The 7,838-nt window shown below is 40.3% G+C and overlaps 1 pseudogene; it reads right to left on the reverse strand.

Annotated features, from left to right (window-relative positions):
• Positions 1-2,818: 2,818 nt before the first annotated feature.
• On the reverse strand, positions 2,819-4,055 carry LOC148416333 (uncharacterized; annotated as a pseudogene).
• Between the last annotated feature and the right edge of the window lie 3,783 nt (positions 4,056-7,838).

Raw genomic sequence — 7,838 nt, forward strand, 5'->3', positions numbered from 1 at the left:
ATATATGGTTTTGTAACCACTCACAATCAACCAAAGCTTTACCGTTCGACCACTATAAAACGAGTGAGGCCGACCAATAGCAGACCACCATCTCCATGAGGAGACGCCAACAAATAGCAGATCAGCATTGTAGTGACGCGTTGCAGGGACGACAAATGAAAATAGGTGAAACTACCTAAAACCATCTGCAGATGGAGACGAAACAACACAAATACAGCCAAACCTCTAGGGTCATGACTTGTTTTAGTCGCATAATGGGGAAAATGTCATAAATGGGATGAAAAAAACTCAGTATTCCGCATTGCAACATGAAAACAATGTAAGTCAGGGACGCTGCAACATGGGGATCCACTGTACATGCATAATTGTAAAATTGGTATAAAATCACCAATGTTCTATCTTTTGTAAGCTATTTGCAGATCAGGCCTGCGGGCTACTCATCTGATCTTCAGGGACTGCCTGTTGCCCATGGGCACCACAAAAAGGTTTCAAGCAGATATTTGCACATTTCTTTTGTTGATTATTTACAAATTACCCACCATTATATGTTACACATTTTATTTTTTGATCTTTGTTCGTTCAGAAATCCTCCATAAAAGTCTGTGTTCATGAGTTACTTCGTACAATCATAGATCTGAAAACAATGTGTTAGCAAAAATAATCTAGATTTATTTTAATAAAATTGATTCATTGTTGATGATTGCTCTGCAACTAGTTCAGGGTGTCCCCCACCTTGCTGGACTAGGCACCAGCCACCCAAGCCAAGATAGGCGGCTATAAAAATAATAAAATGAAAATGGATGGATGGACGGGTAATTGTTGCACCTCAGTATTGCATACTACCTACTAGTATAAATGGAGATGACAACCATAATGCAATCACATCACCACCAATGACAATCATGTAAGGTTTGTCACATTTACGTTTTCTTTAAAGCAAAAAAAAAACCCACAAGGCAATTTTAATAGAAAGTATTGGCATTAGGCGTTTAACCTACAATTTTCACAGTGTAATTGAACTTTTACAAAAATAAGTGGCTTTAAAAATGTGTTGAAGACACATGCAATACAATCTTAAAGAAAAAGACAAGCAACTATGAATATTGTATAATTGTCCATTGGAATCAGAATAACTGATAGGGGTAATTTTGCCTTTTTTTAATGCATAAGTCATAACACTTTCTGCAAGAGGTGGTGATTTCAACCTCCAGCATTAATTATTTGTTTGGAGCATAAGACAATAAAAAGGTCTTGGGTGAAGATGGACAGGTTTGATATTTTAGTGGTGGGAGGGGAAAATAAAAGTAGTATCTGTTGCCAACTCTTTTGCACTGGCAATGGAGAGCTCTGAGTGGCTCAATTCCTCTGATTGAGTGAGTCAACATTTAATGGATTGCCATTGCAAAATGTAAATCTTTGTGGTGCTCTCACGCTTGAACTCTATGTGTACACCTGGGAGATTTAGTGGTCCATCCAGGAGAACATTTTTTTTTTTCCAACACAAGATACAAGATTCAAGAGTTTTATTGTCTAATGCATTGTAATACTACACAATGAAATTCTTATTCCGTTCACTTTCCCAAGCAGACTACATTCCACAATCATGCAAATAATAAATTAGGCAATAAAACAGGAAAAAAAAAAGAGTAAAAGAGCAATAAGGGCAAAATAATGACGCACAAATAAATGAACTGACCAACATTCTGAGAATATTATGGAGTAGATGGAGTGGGAGAAACTGTTTACATATGAGGATGACATATCATGTAGTGCAAAATATGATGTATTTAGCAGCTTTCCTGCACTGTGCAGGATTTATAAGGCACACGTGTGCATGCAGTAAAGTGATTGGTTGTCAGGGATTTGTTCAGAATCCGGATGGCCTGTGGGTAGAAGCTGTTTGCTAGCCTGGCAGCCTGGCCCTCAGGCTCCTCTAACGTCTGTTAAAACAGGTTGAATTGTGGGTGAGAATTGTCCCTGATGAAATTGTGTGTCCTTCGAAGAACCCTGGTGTTATAAATGTCCTGCAGTGAGGGGAACGCTGCTCCAGAGATGCGCTGTGAGGTCTTGATCACACGCTGGAGAGCCTCTCTGTCTTGTGCAGTACAGTTGCCATACCAGACTGTGATGGAGGTTGAGAGGACACTTTGGATTGTACATCTGTGAATTTACAGTGTATAAGTATATGCTGTAAAAAAAAAAAAAAAAGATATTGCCCCATTTTGTGATTGGAGAAGATTTGCTGCCATGCCAAATTTCTTCAGTCTCTTCAGAAAGTAGTCTCTGTTGGGACTTGATGATCTATAGAGTGTTGTGGGACCTGGTGAGAACCTCGCTGATGTAGTTGCTGAGGAATTTGAAGGCTTTCACCCTCTCCATTTCTGTCCCATTGATGAATAATGGTGGTTTCTGCTGCTCAATCTGCCGCCTTGGGTCAATGATCATTTCTTTGGTCTTGTCTGTGTTGTGGTGGAGAGTGTTGTGACATCAGGCCACAAGGTCCTCCACATCTTTGCTATATGCTGTCTCGACCCTTGCAGCGATCAGCCTGATGACTGTAGTGTCATCTGCATGCTTAATTATGCTGGTGTTGTCTTGGTAGGCGACACAGTCCGTGTGCTTGCAGTTCTGTTACTGGAAGTGCGGTTGTGGACTCTGACTAATTGGGGTCTGCCTGTGAGACAATTCAGGACCCAGTTGCAGATGCGGGGTGCAAAACCAAGTATAAGGAGTTTATCTGTCGGTTTGTCAGGGATGACTATGTTGAGTGCTGTGCTGTAATCTATGAAGAGCATTCTTACATACGTGTCCTTTCCTTTTAAGTTCGTGAGCGCTGTTTGGATGGCCGTGTTGAAGCCAGGAACTTCTCTGCTTTTGCTTGATCAGCATTTTTGATGTAACGTTGGAAATTGTTTAGAGTTGCTTGTTCTCTTTGAGAGAGCGCCATTTGTTGCTTCAAGCATTTGTATCACTCTTTTGCCTGTGGGCTTCTTCAGATCCAACACACTTTTCTTATCTGGTAGCATCAAATTAAAAAGTGACATTGGACTGGAAAAAAAATCAATTACAAACTTTGGCTCTTGGAGAATTGCTTTATGTGCCATTATTTCAATGGTAGACCTCATGCTGTTCTCTTGTGGCAAGAAATGGGAACCCATTCATTTGAAAAGGTCAGGCAAATCCTTGTGATCCCCTTCATCTATTCTGCCTAGAAGAGCATTCTCAACAGGTGACCTCTCGATGGGTGGTAAAAAGTTTAGAAACGATGACATCAAGATGTCTGTATCAACAGACTAAGTTCCAGTGATATACGCTAAAATAAATGCAGTCGACAGCATTGCTAGCATGACACCGTGGTCCAAAAACCCTTTCACCCAAATACGTCCTACAGCTTGCCATTCAGTCTCAGAAAAATCTGGCCTAAGCCTCGGAACTCTCTCTGTTTTCCCTTCACAATGTTCCAGAAATTGTTCCCAGAAGGCTGTGTACACCTCTCTGGACACGCCGGCATCATCAACATCCTTTTCATTGATGGAGTCCACCTTTAATATCATATTCATGATTCATCTGTCCATAAATACAACCAACAGATCATCAAAAACCGTTACCCTGCATATCGAAGCACATTTTGTGTCTAGAACTCCTGAGCTGCTGGCTGATGTTGTTGATGACAACTGGCTTCTTGAATCTGAGGGCAAATTCAGCCCATTGTCCAGCTAGAAGAACACACTGGTGCAAAACTAAAATGGTCAATGATTAAAGCAGAGGGCAAAGTATCCTAGCTAAGCACATGTTTGTACCAAGATTAAAATAATTTGGGGTGTCCTGTGTCTCTTATCTGTGGCAAACTCACAACTCAAATATCTTTTTGTTTTCAAACTGCACCCCTCCTCAAACTGCTATCTATTGAAAACCCTGAGAACATCAGAGTTGCTTGAAGTGGTGTGTTATACCTGGGCAGTTTGCACTGTCTCGTCATGTCTGGACTGCTGCTCATCCTGAGTAAGCAGGCCTTCACCTGAGAGTAATAGGAGCTGCATGGGTGCTCCACTCATCTCAGCGACACATTAATTTTATTGCAGGCTATTATTTATAAAATATCTTTCTAAATTAGTCTTATTCATCAGCATAACCGTGAGTCAAAATTAAGAACATTCTAGATAGAGTAAAAAGTTCACCTAGTTTTTGAGAAATGAAAAAAGGTGTTTTACATTTCATAGACAGTACAGTAGGGCTCCATAGTTAATTGAGTTTTAATCATGATCATAATATTGGCTGCACGATGATATTATCATTTAAAAAGTCAAGCACTTTTTTTTTTAATTACAAGTCAAATCAAGTACTACCACTAGGGGACAATGTTTCCCACATGTTTGCATGACAAAAGCCTCTTATTTTCTCACCCTAATACAGTATATTATTTACCAGTGTGCATTTAGTTTCTCACCTGATGCCTAATATACACAATGCTCGCTGTCAAGACCCATTTTGAAAAATCCAATTGACAAAAAATTTGAATAAATTCGGTTTGAAATGACCAAAAATGATATTTTGCTAAGTGATAAAAAATTAGCTTAAAACTAATTAATGTGCTTGGTTCTAAGTAAGCTTTTTTTTCATTGGGTTACACTCAGCAAGTAAGTTAGGTGTGTTACCCATCCCATCCACCTTCTACCGCTGTCTTCCGGTCGGGTCGCGGGGGGAGCAGCTTGAGCAAGGAAGCCCAGACTTCTCTCTCCCCGGCCACTTCATCAAGCTCTTCTGGAAGGATCCCCAGGCGCTCCCAAGCTAGCCGAGAGACATAGTCCCTCCAGCGTGTCCTGGGTCGTCCTCGGCGCTTCCTTCCACTGCAGGGGTTGGGCAATTCCAGGCCTTGGGGGCCGGTGTCCTGCATCTTTTCCTGTTTTCTCTCTCAAACACACCTGATTCAAATGATTAGGATTATTCTCAAGCTCCAGCAGAGCTTGTTGATGAGCTAATGGTTTAAATCAGGTGTGTTAGGGAGAGAAAATTGGAAAACATGCAGGACACCGGCCCTCGAGGGCTTTAGTTGCCCACCCCTGTTCCACTGGGACATGCCCGAAACATCTCACCGGGGAGGCGAACCACCTCAGCTAACTATTCTCAACCCGGACGAGGAGCGGCTCGACGCTGAGCCCCTCCCATCCGACCAAGCTTCTCACCCTATCTCTAAGGGGACACACCCTGCGGAGGAAACTCATTTCGGCCGCTTGTATCCGGGATCTTGTTCTTTCGGTCACAAGCCCACAGCTCGTGGCCATAGGTGAGGGTAGGAAAGTAGATCGAGTGGTAAACAGAGAGCTTCGCCTTTCGGCTCAGCTCTTTCTTCACCACGACAGACCGGTGCAGAGCCCACATGACAGCAGACGCCGCAGTGATCCGTCTGTCGATCTAATGCTCCATTCTACCCTCACTCGTGAAAAAGAACCCGAGATACTTGAACTCCTCCACTTGGGGCAGGACCTCATCCCCGACCCGGGTGTGTTGCCCTGTGTGCCAATTTTTGCCATTCATTATTATTTACTGTATTTTCCGCCCAATAAGGTGCATTGGATTATAAGGCGCACCCTCAATTAATGACATATTGTAAATCTTTTTTTCCATATATAAGGCGCACCCTCAATTATTGAAAATTTGAAAATGTTTTCAATCACAATATAGTAATACTCAAAGTGCTGACAGTGCTGTCAATACTGACCAACACAATCGTGATTATTAATTTTGGACATTATCGTGCAGCCCTATAGTATAGTATGATAAAGTCAGACTTACAATCCCAAGAATTAAGTGAAAAGGACTTTATTGATTTTCACTTTCACTAAAGAAAAGCATTGTTATTTGTTTTTAAAACAAGTTATACATGACACACCACTAAACATTTAAAATGAAAATTCAAGAATGATTGTACAGAAATTCTAGATAAAACGTTACCTGTGTAACATCTGCATCCTCCTCAACATCCAAGTTTATAATCACCAGGTCATCGTCTGAATCCCATACAAGTGTATCTCTCTCATCAAACAAGGGGTCATGTAAACTAACCTCAGTAGTGTTTTTTTATGTCTGTTGGGATTGACTGAAAGGGATGTGATGTACCTGGACTTTGTGCTGTCTCGGTCTCGGATATAATGCTATGTAAAATCACACAGATATATGTGGATAGAAAATTTTAATACATTTATTGACTGGAGAGTAATCTTTGAGCAAATTATTTACATCTGTCCTTGTTCCATGAACGCATGCGCTTCCGACACTGTCAGATGAATGTGAATAATCCTGCAGATGTGCGATGGGATCATTTGAGTGAGATCCATCTTCAAGCAGGTCAATTTCTTCATCTCCCATCATAGTTTCTTCAGATGGAGTGATCTGTTGAAGCTCCCTCTTTTGTGTGAAGGTAAAATAGTAACTTCAGTTTAATTTGTTCATACATTTGGCCATCTGTGTTGTCCAAGGGAATCGTGTTCATTTTAAAATCACAGATGACAAATGTGAAGTCTTTTGATGGCCCTTTTGTTGAATATCCATGAGGAAAAAATAGTTCCTTTCCTAATTCCATGATCTGAGCAATAGTTGTTGTCTTGTGCCTCCGCCATTGAGAGTATCCATTACCACCAAAATGAAGCCATCCAATTTCAACCTTTCTAGAAGTCTTCTCTCCTGCCCTATTTTGTTCTCTGGCCATGGTACTTTGGGGATTATCTGGGGTATCAGTCACTGATCCTTTTGTTTTTTTACTTCATTTTGCGTGCCCCTATTTTGTCTCTTAAGCTCTGTAAAAGAATATCTTTATTAGTGCTGTGGCACTGTGTTTGCTCACAGAAAGACAGGACAGCTGGTCGGTCTCCATATGATGTTATGTATTTTGCCATTTGCTCGTCAGTCATGACAAGCAATACTGCCTTGTCAACCTGCAAAAACGAGAGCAAGAGAAAGACAGAGGGACAGAGACAGAGAGAATAGTGTCAATAGTGTTTCACTGGTACTGGACATAAATGGTCTATGTTAAATTCCTCTATAAGAGTTTTAAAACACACTTGAATAATACAATCTTGACTGATGATCTGACGCATATCCAAATTGTATTTAAATTGTAATTAAGTATTATTAGTTTCTTAATGAATATACAATAATGTTAATAATGTTAATAAGGATAATGTAATGATGAATAACAGGAGAAAGGAAATAAAATAGGCAAAACATACAAAAAAAAATTAACCACGAAACGTGAGGGATCACTGTAATTAACGTTTAATCTATTGACACTGTTTTCTGTTTGAGTTTGAAATGCCTAACTGTCTGAATCAACATCGAGAGTGGCTAGGGCTCGAGACTTGTACCATGTTATTCAATGACAGAGTATTCATTAACATCCTTTTCAGCATTTAAATGTGTTTTTTTTAATTAATTAAAAAGTGGAAGCAGTGCTCTTTTCTCAACCCTCTGCAATGCTTTTCAATACAATGTTCCCTCGCTACATCGTGCTTCATGTTTCGCGCCCTCGATGTTTTAGTTTTTTTTTTTCATTCAAAAAAGGTGTATTATGGAGAAATGCGCACATTTATTGCATGCCAAACAGATGAGTTGACTGTGCTAGCACTTGCCACAGGCGCTCTTCCAACTATGACCTAGATAGGAACCTGTACCTGACCAAACATGAAAACAAGGAAGCACAATTTACACTTGAATTACAATTCATTGCAACATTGTAACATCTTCCAAACACTCCCTTTCGTACTCACCGTGCTTGTTCAGTCAGGGGGAAAAAAAAAACGACTACAATTTAGTTTAGTTTTGTCAATTTTAAATATTTCTCA

Source organism: Hippichthys cyanospilos, chromosome 11, assembly GCF_059441005.1.
Source record: "Hippichthys cyanospilos isolate Australia breed blue-spotted pipefish chromosome 11, RoL_Hcya_1.0, whole genome shotgun sequence".
Taxonomy (NCBI): domain Eukaryota; kingdom Metazoa; phylum Chordata; class Actinopteri; order Syngnathiformes; family Syngnathidae; genus Hippichthys; species Hippichthys cyanospilos.